At 39.7% G+C, this 23982-nt stretch overlaps 1 pseudogene; it reads left to right on the top strand.

The window, feature by feature from the left end:
- The window catches only part of LOC112302710 (large ribosomal subunit protein uL15-like), a 36579-nt pseudogene extending 12970 nt beyond the window's left edge, over window positions 1-23609 (top strand).
- Window positions 23610-23982: the final 373 nt, after the last annotated feature.

The raw sequence follows: 23982 nt of genomic DNA, 5'->3' as shown, positions 1-23982 counted from the left end.
CCCCTCCGCCCTGCACACCCCCTCCCACCTACATTCCCCCCCTTTAGTTCATGTCCATGGGTCATACATATAAGTTCTTTGGCTTCTACATTACCTATACTATTATTAACCTCCCCCTGTATATTTTCTACCTACCATTTATGATCCTGTTTCTTTAAAATCAGGAAACCCAGCACCTGAGAAAAAAAGGCTTTGACCATCACAGTCTTACTTCCACAAAAGTTCTAGACTCCCCCCCATTCACTTTATTCCTTCACCCTAATTGATTTCTACTTTTCCTTGGTTTGAGCACTAATAATATGTTTACTCAATGAATATTTATTAATGAATATTGTTGAATGAATGACCTTGAGTGTCATTAGTCATATTTCTTGCACTAAGTACCCTTCTCTGTCTTGACATTTGAGTCTTTTCCTCAATAGTAATTCTTATATCCTGGGGCTATCTTCTGTAGACCATTCAAGATCCTGAAAACCTGGGCCCAATCTTAACAACCGTCTACTTGGTTGGCATTTACATTGGGACTTCTTCAGCCGCGTTAACGTGGAATTAGATATGCTGTTTGTCCTGTAAGAAATTTGTTCTGTATTCTGAGAAAAAATCATGCATAGGGCTACTTCATAGGGTCCACAGAGATTGGTTTAATGTTACTGATGATGTCAAAGCAGCAATTGTTTTAGTCTCCATTACGTTGTCTTCCAACATTCAAATACAGTATTTGTAAAGATACAAAAAAAAAAAAAAAAGGAAAGCATACCAATACTGAAAACTTAGTGGACAACCCATTGCCAATATCTGGCAGTGAGTCTTTGCTGACTATAAATACAAGGCTGGTTGAAGTGTATTGAAAAGAAGTTGCTTGGAATTCACCTCAAGGTAATGGATTATGAGGCAACATGAATACTCTGTTAATCCTCCTTGCTCTCAATCATCAGATCATATCCATCAGAGATCAATATTACCATGTTAATGATCTGGACAAGAGGCAGGTGGGGGAAATTGGTAAGCCAAGATTTATAGTTTCTCATGAATTGTTACCTTGGTACACAGGTACAAGAATCAGGTTGTGGAGAAAAGAGAACATGACCTTGGAAAATAGATTTGAACCTGGCAAAAGCCCTAATGACACTGGGACTCAGTGCATGTCATTGAGTCTTCCAAGTGTAGTTTTGGAAAGAGGAGGAATTGCTACACTATAGGCAGTGAGCAGGACCAAGGTCACCTTACAACAAAACAAATTTCAAAATAATTTTCTAATTCAAGGATTAGGCAAGAAAAACATTTTTAAAAGAAGAGGGAAAAGAGAAAATCCAGCTATAGCCAGACAAATAATACTACATAGTAAGAAAAGACTTAGAAGAAAGGTACATCTCCAAAATAACATTTTCCTGTAAAACCCAGAAGAAACTACTGGGAAACTATTTGGAATGAACAATAGAGAAAAATACATTGTCTCTATGAAACAGAAATAGAGCCCTGGCTGGTGTAGCTCAGTGGATTGAGGGCAGGCCTGTGAACCAAAGGGTCGCTATTTCAATTCCCAGTCTGGGCACCTGCCTGGGTTGCAACCAGGTACTCAGTAGGGGGCCCTCAAGAGGCAATCACACATTGATGTTTCTCTCCCACTCTCTTTCCCTCCCTCCCCCTCCCTAAAAAATAAATAAAATCTTAAAAAAAAATAAATAGAGCTATGAGGAGATAAAAATACAGGGTAAAAAGGCAACAGAACAAGCTGCAATGAGAGATATATAAAATATAGAAGGATTACAATAACTTAAAATCCACTGAATAAAATACAAGAAAAGTAAATAAAATTGATGAGAGAGATGATTGACAGAGAATGATAAAGAGTTGATGTGGATAATTGGTATTTCTGAAGGGGAGTACATAGATAACAATCACAATCAATGTTTTATATGTAAGAAATACGCCTGAGAGAAAAAATGATTTATAGATTGAGGTGGCTCGCCCAGGTAAAGTCAATAAAGGACTCACTTTTGGTCATACTCTGGCAGTACTTTCGATATAAGGTTGTATACTCTTACAATAGTCTTCAATTTCTTGGTCTCACAATGTCTTTACACTCTTAAAAATTACTAAGGAAGAACCCGAAGAACTTTGTTTGTATAGGCTATATCTCTCCATGTATACCATTTTAGAAGTTAAAAGGGAACTTAAAGAAAATATTTATGTATTCATTAAAATATTAAGCCAAATAAATATTAACATACATAGCATATTTTTGTGGGGAAAAATATCCTGTATTTTCCAAAACAAAAAAATATGAAGAAAGCGACACTGTTCTACATTTTTACAAATCTCTTCAATATCTGGCTTACTAGAAGGTAGGAAGAGTCATATTTACTTTTGCATTTAATTTGTTTTAACATGTTATTTTGGTTGAAATGTATGAAAAATATCTAGAATCACACAGATATGTAGTTGGAAAGAGTATTTTAACAGACAATTGTAAATGTTCTTAAAATACTGCTCCAAAACTTGAAAAGTGGTAGTTTTTAAAGGTTAAGTATACTATGGGAATTGCTCAGTTACAGTAAGATCTATTGGTCTATTTTTTTAAAGATTTTATTTATTTATTTTTGGAGAGAGGGGAAGGGAGGGAGAAAAGAGGGAGAGAAACATCAGGGGAGAGAAACAACAGTAGGGGAATGTGCCTCTCCCACACCCCCTACTGGGGACCTGGCCCACAACCCAGGCATGTGACCTGTGAATCCAAACCTGTGACCCTTTGGTTAACAGGCCTGCATTCAATCCACTGAGCCACACCAGCCAGGGCTCTATTGGTTTATCTTATACTTTGAAAGAATCTTTACCTATATAACATCATAAACTGGTAATGTGAAAATATACTGTTTTTCTGAGTTATTCAGTACTTCCAAATATGGACACATTTCATCATACAATTTTCGATGATCATATTTATTAATATCACCACTGATATTATCAGAGAAGCCTAACTATTGGAAAGCTATCCAGCTCACATGGTGGTTAAAAGATTTCCAAAATTATAATTTTCACATGGAAGCTTGAATACTATCATTGACAACAAATACTGTCAGTGTTTTTCCCTTGAAGTGGCAGTCTCTGTCCATTTTGAAGAACATGTTTAAGTGAATGAGCCGATGTGCCTCAGCTGGTTGGAGCATTGTCCCATATACCAAAAGGTTATGGGTTCAATCCCTGGTCAGGGCACATACAGGAGGCAACTGATTGTCGTTTCTCTCTCACATCAATGTCTCTCTCTCTCTCCTTCTACCTCTTCTCTCTCCCCTCCTTCCCCTCCCTCTCTCTCCCTTCCTCTCTCTCTAAAAATCAATGGACATATCCTCAGGTGAGAGTGAAAGAAAAGAAGAAAATGCTTGAGAAATATCTAAGTTTGATTTACTATGGTTTGTTACTTATTCTTTCAGGTAAAAAAAAGTATTCCTCGAAAATTGGCTAGTTCAGTTTAGAACACAATTGCCTAAATGGTTTTCTAAGACAGTCATCGTACTTCGGTGTGTTGCGGAAGTGCCTTATGTGTTCCTCTCCCAATCACCAGATAGAACATACCAAGCCCAGTGCAGTTTGGTGCCACTGCCTTGATTCTTCTAAGGTGCCATTGCTTTTGCAGTATTAATGCCTGTGAACACCATAGAAGAAAATAATGTCTTAGTGATATCGTGAAAATAGCTTTGGCTTCATGGACTTCCTGAGGGGTCCCGAGACCTGCAGGTCTACAGACCACACCGTCAGAACCACTGCTCAGTAAGCATGAGACAGACAAAAATAGATATTCTACAAAGAAATTTTAAAAAGTCAAGTTGCCTTTGTAATATTAATTGTGAGAATGTAATGGAGCAATAGGCAGTTTGAGAGACAAAGGTTGTAAGATGCCTTACATATTTTTAATAAACATATTACTCTCCCTATTAAAAGACAAATATTTCATGGGGATCCAAAACCAAAATTCATTTCACCCTATTTTAAAGAGACAGACCTAAAAATAGTGACTTGAGATAAAAAGGATGCATAAATGTATTTAAAAAAAACAAATTTAAATTCCTTTAAAATTATAAAGGAAGTAAGAATCAAAATATTATCAAAATACAATTCACGTCAGAAATCGTTAAACAGAACCGACACAGTTATTGACCACGGGCATGGTTTCACTCCACAGAGGAGGAATTGCTTGCCTAGGCCTTTATGAACCAAATATACTACATAATAAAATAAACAAAATAAAAGCAGGCATACTAATACAAGTAGAAGTTGAAAGGAAGATACCACTATACAAGTGATAAAATAATGCGTATTTTTTATCTTTCTTAGATCAAGTAGGGAAAAAAAAGAAAGGCAGGCTACAGAGCATCCTAATAATGCATGCTGATTTTAGTCTGCTTTACCTCTTGCAGAGCAAGACAGGCTTTAGACTGTAGGAAGAGGAAATATTATCTTGAGGCTTGTGCAGTGGGGTCCACGCTTGGAGGGCAGTAGATTTATGTGAATGGTTTCCTGAGTGGTGAGTCTAATATCAAGGCCGAGATTTCACATGTGGCTGATAGATGAGCCCCAGAGATCAAGTGTATCTTGTAAGCCAGATCATTTCAATTTCTTGGGTTTCTTTATTTATGTCCCTGTTATTAATATCTATTCTCATGTAAATACTCCACTCCTATTTCAGTTTTACTATAGGGAAGCTGAAGAGGATCAAGAATCTTTCTGGATGTTGTTAGCATTTAGAATGGCATCTGGCATAGAGTAGGTGCTCAATAAACGTTTATTGAATGAATGAATGTTCACATTTAGCAGCAGAATGAATGAGGATCTCCTTCTAAGTTCAGATCCTTAGACTAGCATGATGGGAGGGAGCAAGGCAGTGAAAATCAACTCAAAATCCATGCAACAGCCAGACATCTGTGGTCTAGCTACCATTTGCCATGTAGGAAATTTTATCTCCATGGCCACCCTTGGAGAATATGAGCTGTATTTTATTCGGGAAGGTGATCTTTCCCTTGCAATATTATTCTAGGGAAGAGCTTATACGGAGTATGAAGAGGGGGGAGGGGGGCTCTAAATCAACTACGTACTCAAATAACCTCCTGCAAATGTGGCTCAAAACGAGTCTCATGCATATAATAACCACAACTCCTGCCAGTATCTTCCCAGCTACTCCATGATAAGGTGCTCTGGATAAGGTGTTCATAGGCATGAGTAAAAAGGTTAACATAATACTTCTCTTAAATAGGTTCGGACTGTCCAGGATTTAGGAGGTGTGTGGTACAAGGAAGCTGAAAGGCACAGAAAAAAAGTAGAAGGTGATACAGGAGGTAAGGCTAGAGAAACTAGAAAAAAATGCTTGTTCCTGAGACAAGACTGAGACTGTGACAGGGGAAAGAAGATCTGTGATGGGAGGTCTCCCAGCCACAGAAACGCATTTATCAAGGGACTTGGGTACACCCACCTCTCCTGAAAAAACTGTTCAGAGGCTTGTAGCTAAGCAAATGATTGCAGCGAAGCCCACTTTAACAAAATCAGCATTGCACCCTTTCCTCTTCAGACAGAAATCAGAAACAGGCAAATGCAAAACAGTAGTTAAGATTGGAGATTGGGGACTCTATGTGAATTGTGTGATGAATGTCAAGTTTCAGGGCCATGGGAGACAGAGATGAGATGCCCTGGAGCAGGTGCCCTGGCAATATGGGGCATGTGGTCCAATAAATGAAACAGTGGGGCAGGTGGGGGGGTGCAGTATTTGAGGACACTAACCAGGAAATCCAGGCCATTGATATTGCTGGAGAGGAGGCATTTGAAGGCGGCCATTACAGACATTTTGTGAGATTTGATGGATGTGACTCTAGCAAGGAGCCCTTACTCTGAGAGGGAGGGGCAGCAGTGGTGTTTGGTTCTCTGAGTCCAGTGAGCTGTGATGGAGGAGGACATGAGAGGCAGGCAGGACATGAGATACATTCTTCTGGCATCATATATCTTTCCAGGCAGAAAATCCTGCCAGTAGAAGCTAGGTCAGCTCTGAATTCTTCCTATGCATTTTCTCTACTATATTCTGATTTCTTTGAAAAGAAAAGTTCCAAAGGGAAAGCAGCAAAACCACAGGTTTTTGTAATTAAACCAGCAAACTAGGCATGTTTTTAATATTAATATTAATGAGTATTGTTTGATGTCTGTCTGAGTAAAAGCAGATTTGGAAAAAAATTTTTAACTATTATGAAATGAGTATATAATAATCAACTGTAATAGTGTATTTAGTATGGGTGGAGAAAGAATTTTACTTTTCATTTTGTACTCTGTGCTACTTAAGTATTTTTAACAATGTGCTTGTGTAATTAAAATATTGGTTAAATAACCAATATTTATTATTCTAGTCTAGGCTACTTCTAGAAATAATAATAACTGAGGAAATTTTTCTTTGGGAATCCCATTCTTAAGAACTCTCTTTCTTCTATATCATTTATCCCAATCAAAATTTTTCCTTCACATTAGAATATAGGGGTGAGTGTAAATAATGAAATTTTGATTCAATAATAATTGAAGATTAAGCTAAAGGAGTTAAAAACAGACTTGGGACTTGTTCTGCATTCAGTGTTTTAGGAGAACAGTAGATGTAGTAACAGGAGCAGTCCTCTCCCGTTCTCCTCTAGCTCCAAAACCCTAAACCATGCACCCAACCTCTCATATTTTTCATAACTAAATTATTGAAAAGAAGACTTTTTCACTTTCAAAACCAAGTATAATCAGGCTCATGGTAGTTTCACTGCAGGAATTTCTTAGTTATGATGCAGGGGTCTATGCGAGAAGCTGAAATTCTAGGTATCAGAGTGAATGAATTGCACGGAAATAACAAGCCTGGTGTGAGAGCTGGTGCTACCCAGGGGAGAGTCCGCTCACTTTCCTGATCAGCCCCCGGCCATGAATGAGTCTTGGTTCTTACCTAGCTCTTTCACTCTGCAGAGTCCAATGAGGTGGTGGAGTGTGGTGGCAAATGTTCAATAATCAGTTCTGTAAAACAAACAAACGAACAACAACAGAAAAGATGGAGATGAAGGAAGTTCTGATTTGGAGCATTTTCCAATTTTCATGGCCCATTACAGGCTACCAACCTGACATCAGGTCACTGAACTTGGAGTTGAGAAGAGATGTATAATAACACTGGCTCTCCCAAGACAAGCCACTCAAGCTCTAGCACACCACTGACCTGTTTCAACGTTCAGGTGCCTGCTGAGAAGCTCACCAGGTTTCACTTTGCAACTTTACCATCCTCAAAGTGAATTATGGGCTTGTGTGAGCCATGAAAACTGGTGATTTTTATAAAATCTCCTCATTCCACAGAGAAAAACCCCAGATCTGCTGCTTAATGAGGTATTATTTTTGGAGGCAAGCAAACAGGCTCTGATCATTGGCTTATTATTTGCAGTATTGCTCTGGAAACCCATTATCAAAGGAGCAATAGGAATATGGAAAGGAAAAGAAATTACTTTGGCTCAGAATAAACAATGTAACAGCGACACCAAACTGAAGGAAATGGGGTCCAGGGTCCTGTGCATCAGCCGGTGGGTAATGAGAGCCTGAGCTCCTGAAGGGGAAATCCGCTGCAGAGCCCTGCATTAGCATATGCCAGTTTATCTCAGGTTCTAATGCAGGCAGAGTGGCTCCTAAGTGAATAATTGCTGAAGGGGCAATTGTGGGAGTCATCTTTCGAAGAGATAAATTTTATTATTTTTTTCCCAGGCTACTGCAAATATGAGCTTAATAATCCTTTCAATGGGTACTGCGTTATCATAAAATAATCTAAATGCTAGTAAATGGTATTTAAAATGATTTCCAGACACCGACAGACGCGAGCGAACGGCAGTTTGGCTGCTAATGCACGTCTATCTAACACAGCGTGTGAGAAGGTGCAGCAAGCAGGTCACACTGCTGGGATCAAAATTCTTCTCTGAGAATCTTTTCGTTTTCATTTTGACACCCATCCAGTTTTTGGCACTCTGCTTCACTTCTCAATTATTTTCACCTTTTTCAGGCCCCTGCCCAGGCCCCTGCCCAGACCCTGCCCAGCCCTGGTCTGGTATGAAAGGGATGGTATCTGCTATTTCCTCCCAGTTAGAGCTGGGGCACTTGTGAGGCGGGGCAGAGCTGCTGGGAAGGGGACGTTGGAGACCAAGGCAGCCTTTCCGGAAGGCTCGGAGAGCGAGCAGCTAGGCTGAGGAGTACATGCACAAGCAGTCTGGGCAACACACTTTGTTCACTATGACTCGGCGTGCTCCTGTAGCATGAGGTACCGCACAGGGGAGGTTAAAAGAAACCCAGATGTGAAAATACCCATGGCCGTGCTGTAACCTCAAGACAAAAGCTGCAGAAGCTCAAATTCATGATCTAATCACATGCTATCTGAATGAGACCTGCTAGAGGATGTGCTAGATACGCCCAACAGCAGCACCACACTGCATCACTGACAGCTCATCAGCAGGCGGGAAGTCGGGGTCAGGCCGTGAGAGGCCCAGTTGCCCTCCGGTTTCTCTGTTAAGACATAGAAATGCAGACTGGACCGACACCACTTGGTAAATACCTTATTTAGGTGGCTGTTGGGAAGGGAAATAATAGGATGCTCCCAGCTCTTTTTTTTTTTTTTCTTTTCACTGTGGTCAAATCTATATATCATAAAAAATTTCATTTGTTTTTAAAAAAGAGCCTGCAGGCCCCTCTCCCTGCCCCACAATGGGAACCAGAGGTGGGGAATTCAGAGCGTCTTCCAGATTACAGAAAAATATCAAGAAATGGTGAAGGAGGGCTGGAAAGACAAGGGCATTTACGTCTCACACTGCCGAGAGGCAGCCAGCTGGTGGGGGGGGTGGCTTGGAGCAGCGACACAGAGAGAAAACCACTGCAGAGCACTGGGCTGCTGGCGTCACAGGCTGCATGCAGCTCCCGGCAAGGATGCGCTGAGAATGGTGCCTTTGCAGAACAGCAGAGCTGCTGCCTGGGATGTCGGTCACAGGGCTCTGCAAACACATAGCAAATAAACTTGGATAAGAATGAGGTCATGTGGGTCCCTCCAATACACTCTCTGCATGTGACTTTCCTGTTGACAAAAAAGGAGGTTTTGGACCTAGATCAGCCATGCAACTGAGAAGCCAATGTGCACAAATACAAAATCAGGGTGAAAAAGAGGCGAGTTATCCCAAATAAATACAGCATCCTGCTCTGCGGGCATTCTGGCGAAGGCTATCAAGTTTGTATCTTTATCTCCTGGAATGTTGTCAATCAATGTCAAACAGTCACAAAATAAAATCTGAGTCAACCGGAACAGAGACCTAAGGTACAGTGTGCTACAGACAAGTTTATCTGGCGTACGATTGATGGAACAGCATGAAATCCACTTAAGTCATCAAGCCAAGATTTGGTAATTCAAAATATTTTTCGGGTCATGGCAAGAATCCCCTGAAAGATGATGAGGGATGGCTGGGATTAACCCAACACTACATGTCAGGGTTGAGGGAACAAAACTACAATGTAATCTATCTAGGAGGATATTTTCCCTTAGATGGGAGAAATAGCATTACGTTGAATTTTTATTTGAGGTTAGGTCATAAGTCAGGCATAGAAGTTTTCTGTCCACACTCACACCCAATCACATGTGAGGAATATGGAAAATATAGGCCAGCAGCAATTAAAATTGTTGATAATACCTAGTGTGATCAGTGATGTGGGAAAGTGGGTTCTCTTAAACCCTGTGAGAGTAAAACTGGATGCAATCCTTTGGAAAATAATTGGGTAACACATGCGCCTTGGCCCACAGTTCAATTTCTAAGAAATTATCCCACAGACATATTTTCCAAATACACAAAGATGCATGTACACTGCTGTCATCGAATCATTGCTTAAAATAGCAAAACACCAGAAACAAACTAAATGTCCTTGTACAGAAAGCGGCTCAATAGGTTGCGATAGAGTAATGCGATGAAGATATTATAGCCATCGAACTGTGAGGCAAATGTCTTTGTGACCAGTGTCAATATGTGCATGATATACGGAGTGGAAAAAACAAGTGGCAACAGAAGAGTATAACCCCACTTGTGTTAAACAAAAGGATATGCAAAGGTGTGTTTACACTTGCACAGAAAATCGCAGGAAGCCTTATGCAAAAAACTGCTAAGCACGTTTTCATTGGGAAGGTGGCCATGCTCTTCTTTTGGGGAACTTAGGCATTTTAGTCTCAGACCAGTGCTCACTCTTTCATGATACTTTGCCCTGTCTTCCTGGCACATCCTTTGCAACTTATACCCAATAGGCAGCAATATTATTACTTTAATGAGCAAGTGTATTAATTTCCTAGGGCTATCAAATCAAATTACCACAAGCTTTGTGACTTAAAACAACAGGGGAGAATTCATCCTTGCTGCTTCTTAGGTTTGCAATGTTTGCCTCCTTCAATCTTTGCCCTGGTGTTCTCTCACACGTCTCATGTTCTTTCTGTAACCAGAACTCCCCAGCAATAAAAAAAGCACCAAGCCAGGAGAGTCAGGGATCTGGGTGTCAATTCTATTCCTACCACACCAAGTAGCGGAGTGACTTATACACTCATTTTTTTCTCCATACTTAGAAGTATCTTTTAAAATATATATATTTATTGATTATGCTATTACGGTTGTCCCATTTCCCCCCCTTCACTGAACTCCATCCTGCCCACCCCCTCCCTCCCACATTCCCCCCCTATAGTTCATGTCCATGGGTCATGCATATAAGTTCTTTGGCTTCTACATTTCCCACTATTCTTACCCTCCCCCTGTTTATTTTCCACCTATCATTTATGCTATTTATTCTCTGTATCTTTCCCCCTCTCTCTCCCTCCCACCCCCCTATTAATACCCTCCATGTAATCTCCATTTCTGTGGTTCTGTTCCTGTTCTAGTTGTTGGCTTAGTTTGCTTTTGTTTTTGTTTTAGGTGTGGTTGTTAAGAACTGAGTTTGCTGTCATTTTTACTGTTCCTATTTTTGATCTTCTTTTTCTTAGATAAGTCCCGTTAACATTTCATATAATAAGGGCTTGGTGATGATGAACTCCTTTAACTTGACCTTATCTGAGAAGCATATTATCTGCCCTTCCATTCTAAATGATAGCTTTGCTGGATATAGTAATCTTGGATGTAGGCCCTTGCCTTTCATGACTTGGAATACTTCTTGCCAGCCCCTTCTTGCCTGTAAGGTCTCTTTGGAGAAATCAGCTGACAGTCTTATGGGAACTCCTTTGTAGGTAACTGTCCCCTTTTCTCTTGCTGCTTCTAAGATTCTCTCCTTTTGCTTAATCTTGGGTAATGTAATTATGATGTGCCTTGGTGTGTTCCTCCTTGGGTCCAGCTTCTTTGGGACTCCCTGAGCTTCCTGGACTTCCTGGAAGTCTATTTCCTTTGCCAGACTGAGGAAGTTCTCTTTCATTATTTGTTCAAATAAGTTTTCAATTTTTTGTTCTTCCTCTTCTCCTTCTGGCACCCCTATCATTCGGATGTTGGAACGTTTCAAGATGTCCTGGAGGTTCCTGAGCCTCTCCTCATTTTTCCGAATTCTTGTTTCTTCATTCTTTTCTGGTTGGGTGTTTCTTTCTTCCTTCTGGTCCACACCATTGATTTGAGTCCCAGTTTCCTTCGCATCACTATTGGTTCCCTGTACATTTTCCTTTGTTTCTCTCAGCATAGCCTTCATTTTTGTCATCTAGTTTTCGACCAAATTCAACCAATTCTGTGAGCATCCTAATTACTAGTGTTTTGAACTGTGCATCCGATAGGTTGGCTATCTGTTCGCTGCTTAGTTGAATTATTTCTGGAGCTTTGAAGTGTTCTGTCATTTGGGCCATTTTTTTTTTTTGTCTTGGTGCATCTGTTACTTAAAGGGGTGGAGCCTTAGGTGTTCCCTGGGGCTGGGTAATGCTGGTCATTGCGCTGTGAGGATGTACGTGGGGGAGGGGCCGAGAGGGAGCAATGGTGCTTGCTCCACTCTCCATTGGGTTTCAGTCACTCCCTTTGCTACCCACAATCAAATTGGGCCCCTCTGGTGCTGGTTCCCAAGTGGGTGGGCTTGTGCACACTCTACGCCCCTGTGGGTCTCTCCAACGACCTCTCCTGTGAGGCTGGGAGTTTCTCCTGCTGCCTCCCCAACCCCCATGGGTGTTTTCAATCAGAGGTTTGAGGCTTTATTTCCCTGGCTGGAGCCCTGGGTTATGCAGTCTGCTTCACTCCCCTGCTGTTCCTCCTGGCTTATCTATGCTCGAATGTGGGGCCGCAGGGTGCTACCCGCTGCTCTGCCTGCCCCATTCTCTGCCACACTGAGTCTGGCCCTCTCGGTTTATCTGTGTACGATGTAGGACCACAGGGTCTGCTAGTGGTCAGACTGCCTGCCCCATTCGTCCCACACTCCACCAGTCTTGGTCCCGCCATGGCAATGCGAGTCCTCTCCGCCCCGGTTGCCCATCTCCGCCCCTCCTACTGGTCTGGATGAATGTTTCTTTTTTATATATTTGGTGTTGGACTTCCTTGCCATTCAGTTTTCTGTCAGTTCTGATTGTGCAAGGAGGCACAATATGTCTACCTACACCTCCATCTTGGTTCTCCAAAGTATCTTTTTTTATTGTTGTCCAGTTACAGTTGTCTCAATTTTTCCCCCATCGCTCTCCTCACTCTATCTCCCCTGTCCCCCATTCCCACAGTCAATCCTCACCCCATTGTCTTTGTCCATGGGTCCTTTATATATGTTCCTTGACTAGAACCTTCCCCTTCTTTCCCCCATTATCCCTCTCCCCCATCCCCTCTGGTTACTGTCAGTTGGTTCTTTTATTTCCATGTTTCTATTTATATTTTGCTTGCTTGTTTGTTTTGTTGATTAGGTTCCACTTATAGGTGAGATCATATGGTATTTGTCTTTCACTGCCTGGCTTACTTCACTAGCATAATATTCTCCAGTTCCATCTATGCTGTCCCGAAGGATAGGAGCTCCTTCTTTCTTTCTGCTGCATAGTATTTCATCATGTAAATGTACTACGGTTTTTGATCCACTCATTTTTCGGTGGGCACTTAGTCTGTTTCCAGCACTTGGCTTTTGTAAATAATGCTGTTATGAACATTGGGGTGCATAAGTTCTTTCAAATTGGTGTTTCAGGATTCTTAGGGTATAGCCCCAGCAGTGGAATCACCAGATCAAAAGGCAGTTCCATTTTTAGCTTGACTCATTTTTATCATCCAGGGAATAAAAATGATTTCTAATGTTTACTCAACTATTAAATTCCAGGTAACCCTAACTTTTTACTTTTACCTTTTGATGAGGGTTAAACTTTTATTTGGCACATACTAATTTTACAATAATTTCTTTAAAAATAGGAAAAATATAGGTCAATTTCTGCCAGCAGTTCTCTGTTGGCAATGGGGAGTATTTTGGAATTTCAGTGGTGCAATTGGTCTTTCCGATTTTCCAGAAGGAGATCTACCTTCTAATTCCCTGGACTCTTAAGCCATGGGAAATGCTGGCAAGAAAAGAAGAAACCCGAGAAATGGAGTATTTGAAAACAGAATGGATTGAGTCCTCATTCAAAGCCATTAAATCTCCCACCAGTGTGCTCCAAAGAGGGCATGGGACAGAGGGTATGAACCTCAGTGTACATGGCCTTTTGGGTAACCCCTAGTCCAACTGCCCAGTCTAACAGTGTTGGGCTTGATTGGCCATCACACAAGTAAAGGGGCAGCTGGCGATGGGAAACCTGAAGCTTGAAAGTACAGTCTTTAGTATCTGGTGGTGAAGGTTCCAATTTGAGCTCTGCTGCTAAGTTAGCAATTTGACCTGGGGAGGTCACCTACCCGTTGTAAGCCTTGAACTCCTCATCTGAAAAATGGAAGTAATAATCCTATCAGAGCATTGACCTGAGGATTAAATAAAAGGTGTAAAACCATAGCACGGAGCCAGGCATGTACTAAGTGCTCATTAGACGGGAGTTTTATCATTATTTCTGTTCCAAATTTAATTTCTACTTGCTAGGATAGTTAGTGCAAGTTGTTTCCAAGCTATTATAAAGTAATAAAAGTAGTCATACCAAACTAGTGGCACAAAATAATGTTTCATAAAAAGATACTGAGGATCATTTCGATTAGGTTCAATAGAGAATCATAGAGTTTTAGAGCTGCATGGAGCTTACAAATTACCTGTTATTTCTTAGATACAAAACCAAGACCCAGAACAACTTCCAAAAACTGCATAACTTGAAAGATAAAGAGTTGGAGCTACAATAGAAGTCTAGTTTCAGCCCTAGAGTTTTGTCCATTGCAGTAGAAATTCTGATTTCTAGAAGAAAGCAAAAGAGAAGAAAAAAATAAAAACATTATTTGCAATATGAAATGTCAGAGAAAACCATTATCTTACTAAATCCCTACTGGGAGTTGAGGGTCAGAATATTGAATAAAAACTTGATCTATACTGACCTATGGCTTCTATCAGAAAAAGCTCTGAACAAAAGAACAAAAATAAAGATATAAGTCTCCTTCCTTTGTTCCTTCGTTCATTCCTTCCTTCCTTGCATCCTTCTTCCTTTCCTCTTATTTTCATGGCTACTGGGCATGACTTAATCAGGACTGCTGAATTGTAGCTGCAAAACAACTGCCAACCAAACCAATGAATAGTCCTAAATGAAGTGAATAATAAATTATTGGATTCCATGATTAAATGGCAAGGACATGAACCTTTTAAATAATATTGTTCATTGAGCAATGAGGTCATGTCAATTTTTAAAGACATACACACAAGGCAATAAGAACACAATATTAGTGTTTAATTGATAGTATTGGAAGACAGAAGCTGCCCTGGGGGTATGAAGGGAAAACACCAGTATTTGTGAGAACTTGTGTTATAAGCTCCTGCTGGAAATTATTGACATCAGTAACATCTAAATCTGAATTCTAATACTGAGCTCATTATGTGTTTTCTGAGGAGCAATGCTGATTACATTATGATACAGTGGGTAGAGCTTTAAACAAGAATTGTTGAGACCTGGATTTTGATCCAAGACCTCCACTGACTGGCTTGTTTCATAAGTCTAGATAACTCAATTTGGTTTTGTCTGATCTAGATTCCTAATGAATAAAACAGAACACTTTACTAGATAAGTATTTGTTTGGCGTCCAATCTTCCTCTACCACAGTCTACTGCCCCCAAAGATTCACATCCATCTTGCACACAAAATACATCCACTCCGTCCTAAGATCCCCAAAAGTCCACCCATAGCACTGTTGTTTTGAGGTATTCTTGGTGGTAATGATCATGGCAATAGTTACAAACTTTGGATCCTCTGCCTGTTCTGATGAAGGGAACTCCAGTTTCTCAGGGTCAGCACTGTTTGATGCATTGGCAAGCTTGTTGGCCATGAAGCATATTTGTCCAGACATGCTGAGAGTACACCTTTTCTTAGAAAGCTTGAAGTGTGGGCTAAGCAGTCTTGTTTTGAAAGTCTATTTGTAATTCCTCAGAGAATTGCTGAGAATCGTTAATACCTTGTCCTGTGGATCTATTCTTAGACATTCTTAATGATCTTGCATAAAGCAGAATCTTTAAGTATCAGACTTTTATAAATTGATTTCTATGAAAATCTTTTCCTCTCTGTTATTCTTTGCAAAGTACTGGGTGCTTAAGCTGTTAGCAGGAATGCTGTGTGGTGCCAAAGCACACTGACTCTCAAACCTGAATATGCTGCCTGTGGTTTCTTTGCTTCATTTACAAACTCAATCAAATCTGTGATGATGGCTCCCTGAAAATATCATCAAAACAACCTGTTAATGAGACAAAGCTGAGTTTATTTTTACCATGGTAAAGGTAATAGTTACAGAGCAAATACTTGCATAGTTGCCAACCACTATCTTGAGAGAGTTTCAGTGCATCTCAGAGGGAAGATGGCAAAATCAGGGTATTTATGGAGTTTTGGAGTCTGATTTAAGTCAAGTCTTTCAGTGTGGGCACTTGGTTAGGACTGGGTAACAATCATGATGTAATAGGTCAGCATCAGTGGACACAACCAGGCAAAACTGTAGAGGAATGTGCTCAGAGAATCATGGAGAGTAAGCAGTCATTTCATCTGCTTCTTGATGCTATCTATTGAAAAATTGGACAGTATAAATAATGTTTATTGAAATGGCTTCATAAAGGAAGACTTGAAATAAAAAATAAAGCTATTTACAACTTTTATCGTCCTGGACAAGATTTTCCTGGGATAATAAAGTAATGTTGATTCAGACAGTGGCATAATAAAGTTGTGTTAATGTAGACAGTATGCTGTCTGCGTTTAGATTTTTGTTTTCACAACGAATACTTTTTGAGCTCCCAGGGGTAAATCTTACAAAAATAAAAGGGGCGAGGGGACAGTTACTAGTTCCTCTTAAAATTTTTAACTCTCAGAGTTGTGCACACTAAACTCCCAGTAATTTGTCAATGACATGTTAGGTTTTTCTACACCTGAACTCTTCCTGCAGCAGTTTCTGTTCAAGTGATTTCCAATCAGAAGTCTGTGCTCATTAAATTTCTAACCCAGGCAAGTTGTGACTCCCTGTATTCATCTGTCTGTCTCTCCAGGCAAGGGCCCATGGTTTGTCTTTGTCTCTCTCTCTTAAGGATCCAAAAGGAGTTGTTGTTTTCTCAGTCTGCTCATCTTTTTTATTTGTTAGAATGAAGTGGTGACTGTCAAGCTCTTTATATGAATTGGAAACTGGAAAGCCCACAACGTCAGGTGTTTTTAAAAGATACTTAGATATGAGAATTTTTCAAGAAGACTTTGGATCTCTATGATTTGATTTGGATTTCATCATTATGAAGGGAACCAATGTAGCTATTTAATATACTGTTTTCCCACAACATCTGTGAACTGAGTTTTTGCTTTTTAGAATCAGGATAATATAAGTTCCAAGCAATTTGGGGTACAGTATCATGAAGTGGAATTGGTCATCACACATTTTTTCTATCATATGTCTTCTATTTAGCTGCCCTAAACAAGGCATCCTATTTCAATTTTAAGGATTTTTTTAAGTAATGGCTCTTTTATTGAGCCTGTAGTTAAGAAGGAATCCTTCCTTCATGGACATGTCAGAAACATTAGGTCTATGACTATTTTTTTTAATGATGAAGTGACATTTTACTTTGATGGTGCAATTACATATAGTATTATTACAATTATTTTAGTACTATGAAATGTCAAATGACATTTTATTTAATAATACAATTGCATATAGGATTATTTTTGACATTTTTAAAAGTTCTTATGTTAGTTATTAGTAAAATAAATGTTACGTACCTTACTTTTACACTTTTGTTAAACATTAAATATACAGAAAAGTTTCAAGAATAGAACGAAGAACTCTTGCACACCCTTCATCCAGATTCACAAATTGTGTAAACATTGCCCCAGTTTGCTTTATTATTCTCTCTTCTTACATGTGTGTATCAAGAATAAGTTGGCCATATCATGCCCTCTATCCCTAAATACTGAACTATATATTTCTTAGATAAGGTCATTCTCTTAAATAACTGTAGTTCAGTTATTAAAATCATAAAAATTTAACTTGATGTAATATTATTATTTAATCTACCATCTATATTCAAATTTCATCAATTATCCTAATAAAATTCCTTATATCTATTTTTGATCAGGTTAATCAAGGATTACACAGCACATTTGTTGTCATGTTTCTTAAGTCTTCAGTCTGGAAGAGTTGTTAAGATTTTGTCTCTCTTGATCTTGGCACTTTTGAAGAGTATGGGACAATTATTCTGTAGAATGTCCCTTAGGTTGGGTTTGTCTTTTCCTTATGATTAGTTTGTATTCTACATTTTGTCAGGAGTACCAAGGAAGTGATGGCCTTGTCTACATTTTACGTTTTGAAGTGGAGAAGTATTCTAATTTAGTTGGTCTGCTGAAACACCTTACTTACCCAGATCTCAATTACTGAGACAGCCATTTTACCTGGAATGAATTCAGTAACAAAAAAGAAAGCTTAGAATGGCCACCAACATCAGTGTTTGAGATTTTTAGTGACTCTGACTGGGTCGAGTGTGTAGCAGTAGAGGGGAGGGATATCAATGTCATTACACTGGACGGTTGGGCCATGCAAGAATCTCCTTGCCAAAAGGTTTAGACTATTAACTTCTACATCTTGGCAGTGTTTCGGATTAAGGCCAAAACAAGCTATCCCAGGTACAAATGTGAATTCTAAAGGTGATTTTGCAGAGTAGGTTCCAGGAGGCCAAATATCCCAGAAAAATCAGTATTTGAAGCTGTGTTTATTGAAGTCAATTTAAACAATTACATTAATAGAAACTAAGAGTACTTTTTAACTAGCTTCACATTTTTATAATGCCCAAACACAGACCACATAGGCACAAAAACATCAGCAAAACTAGGAGTAAAGATCCAGCCTAATTCAGAGGCTCTTCCTTCAGGCATGCAGGAGACACGAAAAGAGTTACATCACAAAAAGAAGCTGAGGATCAATACCAGACTCTGGCAGGTGATCTTTTCAATTTATTGATAAGTTTTTGCACATGTTAACTACATAGAAAAATGTATATGGTTCTTTACAGAGAGTTTGATTTTAGTTATTTATCAATAAATGTTTTTGTTGCCATACTATCTGGAGTGAAAGAATTCCTTGAGAGTTATCTGGCTGGGGTCAAATCTACTTAACCACCACAATCAATAGCCTGGTGGCTAGAGCAGGCTGATGCAGGTAAGCAGCACCTCTTACAGGTGACACACTTAAATGAAAATATAGAATGTCTTGTTAAATTTGAAATCAGATAAATAAAAAATAATTTTTGAGTATAAGTCTGTCCCAAATATTGTGCCCTGAATTTCATCTCTCATCAGTACTCTTAGAGAAAGCTATTCCAACCTGTTTTTTATTTTTGGTTTTGTTTTTTGTGGTTGCTGGGCTACACATCAGAAGAGCTATGATATGCTTGCATATTATGCCTAGAAGATCTTCTCTTGAGCCCTGACTTAGTGCCTTTTTATCCTAATGGGTCATTTGGTTTCCAAGCTTGTGGAATACTATAAGAAATACTTTGCAAGAAGGAAGAGACTCTCAGAGGGAGCCCTGAGGTATGAGCAAAAGGTGACTGTGTGGCAGCAAGGGAAGGGACAGAGCAACTCTAAAAACACAGAATGGGATGAAAACAATACTGGAGGAGAGTATATGGCCACCGCAGAGTAAGAGGACCAACTATGCCATCTTACCAAGGGCATTGCCTTATTATAGTGTCGTACTGTCGCTGGTGTTTGACGTGAAGATCCTGGGAGCAAAGAGAGTTCAAATTGCTTTTGGATATAGTTTAATAGTTCTCTGAGATTCTTTGAAAACATTAATAGAGTGAATTATAACTAAATAAACACTGTTGAAGAAGGCAAAGCAATGTGTATTTGACAAAGATCTTAAAACCAGTTAAAATTTAAAATAACATTTGCATTTAATCAAAGGAAAACCTTCAATATGTAGAAAATACAGCTTTCTAAAACAAATTATTTCCTGACACTTCCAAACTGTAAATGTTTTCCTGTTATTACTTTTATTACTGGTGTGTTTCAGGTGAGTGTGTCAATTTGGTTGGAATTATAAATAATTTCCTTAATGTCTTATTTTCCTTGGCATGTGGGGGCTCAGTTCTCTCCAAATGATTAGGCTTTGAGATTATAATTCAAGTGACTCAAGTCATACCTATTGCTTCAAGTCAGAGTTTATGGCATCTTTAGAAACTTTGGAATTCAAAAATACTTTCTAAGTTATTTTGGTGTGGGGAAGGAAAGAGTAAATGGGTGCAATTTTAACTTCCAGGAGAATATATCTTTTACCAAAAGATTCACCCTTGGGAGTCATTTTAAAGCTGAGTAACTTCCCTAGACTAAAACACCGTTTAATTAATATCCATGTTCTATAAATTTTTTATGCCTCCACTTTACAAAGAAAGATAAATATGTCACAAAACTAGGCTGTGCAGATGGACAGCATTCCCTTCAAGTAGGTCCTTAAAAAATGGGATATGGATGTAGACACAGAGTGAGACAGTCAAGTGTCAAAAGAAATCTGTCAGCTTTTTAGCAGTTGAATAATTCAGAAGATGTGCATTAAGCCAACTTCTTAATTTCCCGTTTCCCCCTTTCTAATTCTTTCCTTTTCATCCTGTGATCTTTCTACTCTCTGCCTCAAAGCTATTTGTTGCAGCGATGCCCTGGAAAGCAGGTGGTCCTCCTTACACGACAGCATCTGCTGCTCAGAGAGAGAGGCGAAAGATCTAAAGGCAAAGGAAATGAAACCCGCAGTCCTACAAATGCCTTTTTAAAAATAGCCTTGTTTTGGGTTATTTTTTTGTTGAATCAACTGGAACACTTTTATTGTTCATGATAAAACAAGTTGTCTAAAGACAATGATCCTCCTCTCTTTATATTTCTGACACGGGGTTTGTTTCTTCCCAACCATTTTCTGGATCGGGTTTCTTCACTAAGATTTTACAAGTGGTGTGGGTGGCTGCAAACCTCTGAAGGTTTTTCTTAAGCCATTTGTTAATAATATCCTCTCAGCAATGACTCCAGCCTTTATAGTTGTGATTGTTAGTGAAGCTTCAAGGGTGCAGTGGTGTTTTTCTAGGCTTCTAGCCCCAGGGGAGAAAAGATTTCCTAGGAGGACTTTTGGCTGCTTTATTATCATCCAGAAACAAGAAATCAGAGCACTGGAGCTGAAAGTCCAATCATTTTTTTTAACTATCCAAACTTGAATGGACAGTGTTGGATAATAGAAAGGACAGAGAGATGCAGAGGTGGGGGAGGTGCTCAGGGCTCATATGGACCTGAAGTTCAATCCCAGCTCTGCTGCTCAGTAAATATGTAACATTGGTCACTCAAGATTTTGAGCCTTAAGTTCTTACCTGTATATAGTGTATATAATGTGTAATGCTACCTATTTGATAGGTAGGAAAGATTTTTGAGCCTCAGTATCTTATCTTTAAGGTAGGTGTAATAATACCCAGTTTATAATGTTGCTGGAAGGACTAAATGAAAGAAAAGTGCCTAAAAGCACTTCTGTGGGCCTTTAAGAAACACTATCTTCTCTGAGGATCACCTCCAATTTTTCCCTTCCTTCCTCTTCTCGAACCACATAAACATCCACATGCACACATGTGGAGCTAGCATCAAATTTTATTCTCTGCCTTTTACAGGGAAAAATATGGATGAGATGCGAACCTGTCCCAGCCTGTCACACTGTTGAAGTAAACTTTGGTTCACGAATAAGACCCTTTGTCTGATGGGGAGGCTGTGGAGGTAGGGCCTGCCTCAGATCCCATTCTCATCAGGCAGGCTGTGTAGAGAGGAAGCTCGGGCAACCTGGTTTGGCAGAAGGCATTTCCTCTTTGGACAGCTGCCCAATCTTTTCTTCTCTGGTTTTCCCCAAAGCTATGAAATGTGATCTTGAGTCTCTAGGAGTCACTGTTTTAGGGCCATGAACCAAATGTTTTCAGTTTATCTGATAATACAAATGGCCCTCACATGTGTCTAGCAGCTCATCAGTTGGACACTGCTTTGGAATAATAGAAATTGCTGGTAACAAGGTTATTTCCTAACAGTTTGTTCTCTCCACTTCCTCCAGTCCTCTCTCTGTTTTTTCTCCTCCAGGCTGGTATCCCTTCCCTGACCTGGGCTGACAGGCAGATTCACTAATAGTCATCACAGTGGGATTCTCACACTGGGCTCTTAGGGTGTATTGAACTGTTCCTCGAAGCACACCTCCTAGGAGTTCTGTAGTGTGCACCTTTGTTCTCTAGTTTCCCGTCTCTTCCTTGTTTCTGCTCTGGTTTCAGTGCCAGGTGCTTGCAATGTCAGTTGGCCAAGACAGATACCCTCCACCTACAGCCTAATGCTGAAGGCCCTGGCCAGGTAGCATCATCCCCAGATGGCAAGGTTGCAAAGTACAGGAGTCAACCAATGAGTGCAATGAATAAGTGGAACAAAAGAAGATCTAAAGAATGCTGAATAATGACCTGAATAGTTACCAATTTAATCAATTACGTATCTATTTACATTTCTGGTGGGGAATGTAAGTCAGAGAATAAGGCAGCTGATTTGAAAAGAGTATAATTAAGAGCTACAGCAAAAAAAAGTGAGCAAGCCACCCTGGCTGGTGCGGCGGCTCAGTGGACTGAGCACTGGCCTGTGAGCTGAAGGATCACCAGTTCAGTTTCTAGTCAGGGCATGTGCCTGGGTTGCAGGCCAGGTCCCTAGTTGGAGGCCTCCACCGATCAATGGTTCTCTCCCTCTCTTTCCACCTTTCTTCCCCCACTTCTCTCTCTCTCTAAATAAATAAATAAAATATTTCTTTTAAAAAGTAAGCAAGTAGGCTGTGTGATTAAAGAAGAGCTAAATCTTATATTTTTTTCTCTTGGCTAACTTTTCCCCCCCCTAACAACTTAAAAACTTTCCTGGGATATAGTTAATATACTATAAGTAAATGCACAATTCAGTGATTTTTAACAAATGTATAAAGTTGTGCAGTCATCAGCACAACTGATTTTAGAACTTTTCCATCACCCCCCAAATTTTCCACAAGCCTGTTTGTAGTCAGTCCCCACTCACACATCCTCAGCTCCAACAATTATTGATCTAATTTCTGTCTCTATAAATGTGCATTTTTGTACATTTCATATAAATTGAACTACACAGTATGTACCCCTGTGACTCTGGCTTCTTTCATCTACCATGTTTTCGAGGTTCATTCATGCCTTAGCACGCATCATTGTTTAATTGCTTTTGATTGTTGAATAATATTCCATTGTGTGGCTATACCACATTTTATTTATCAACAACCAGTCATTTATCTATCAACCATTCATCAGGTTAAGAGACACTTGGCCTAGTTACAGTTTGAAGTTTTCACGGTAATGATTCTGTGAGCATTTACATACAACTCTTTGTGCATTTGTTTTCCTTTCTTGTGTAGATTAAGAGTAGAATTTCTGGCAGAGGCTTCCCTCTTGCATCTCTGCCACCAACATGCCATTCAGACTGAGGAGGACCTGGAAACTTTGGGGCCACATGAGCCACAGCACGGCCACATCAACAAGCACAGGAAGCACCCAGGAGGCCAAGGTAATGCTGGTGGCTTACATCATCACAGGATCAACTCTGACAAATATCACCCAGGTTACTTTGGGAAAATTGGTATGAGGCATGACCAGTTAAAGAGGAACCAGAGCTTCTGCCCCAACTGTCATCCTTGATAAACGGTGGACTTTGGTTAGTGAGCCAATCCCAGACTGGAGCTGCCCCTGTCATCACCTTGGTGTGATCGGGCTACTACAAAGTCCTGGGGAAGGGGAAGCTCCCAAAGCAGCTTGTCATTGTGAAGGGCCAATTCTTCTGCAGAAGAGCTGAGGACAAGATGAAGGGTGTTGGTGAGGCCTGTGTCCTGGTAGCTTGAAGCCACATGGAGGGAAGTTTATTGAATGCTCACAAGTGCTTTAAAAAAAAAGATGGGATTTCTGCGTCCTTTGGTAAGTTTATGTAACTGTTTTAAGAAATTGCCAAAGCACTTTGCAAAGCAGATGTGCATTTCCACCAGCAATTTATGAGGATCCACTTTCCAGTTTCATCACATATTCGTCAACACTTGATATTGTCTGTCTTTTTAATTATAGCCATTCTAGTGCTTATGCAATGGTAACTGAGTGTGGTTTTAATTTCTCCAATGACTAATAATGTTGAATATGTTTTAATGTACTTGTTAGCATTCATATGCCATTTTGCTCATTTTGTAACTGGATTGTCTTATTATTAAGCATTAAGAGTCCTTTATGTGTTTTGGATATAGGGCATAAGTAGGTTTACAGCTGTGAATACATAAAACAGAGTTTCCTCTATTATTATTTTTAATTATTGTATTATTTTCCATAAATATAATTTAGCTT

This window comes from Desmodus rotundus, chromosome 1 (genome assembly GCF_022682495.2).
Source record: "Desmodus rotundus isolate HL8 chromosome 1, HLdesRot8A.1, whole genome shotgun sequence".
NCBI lineage: Eukaryota > Metazoa > Chordata > Mammalia > Chiroptera > Phyllostomidae > Desmodus > Desmodus rotundus.
The sequence above is the reverse complement of the archived record's forward strand: the minus strand, read 5'-3'. Positions and strand labels throughout refer to the sequence as shown.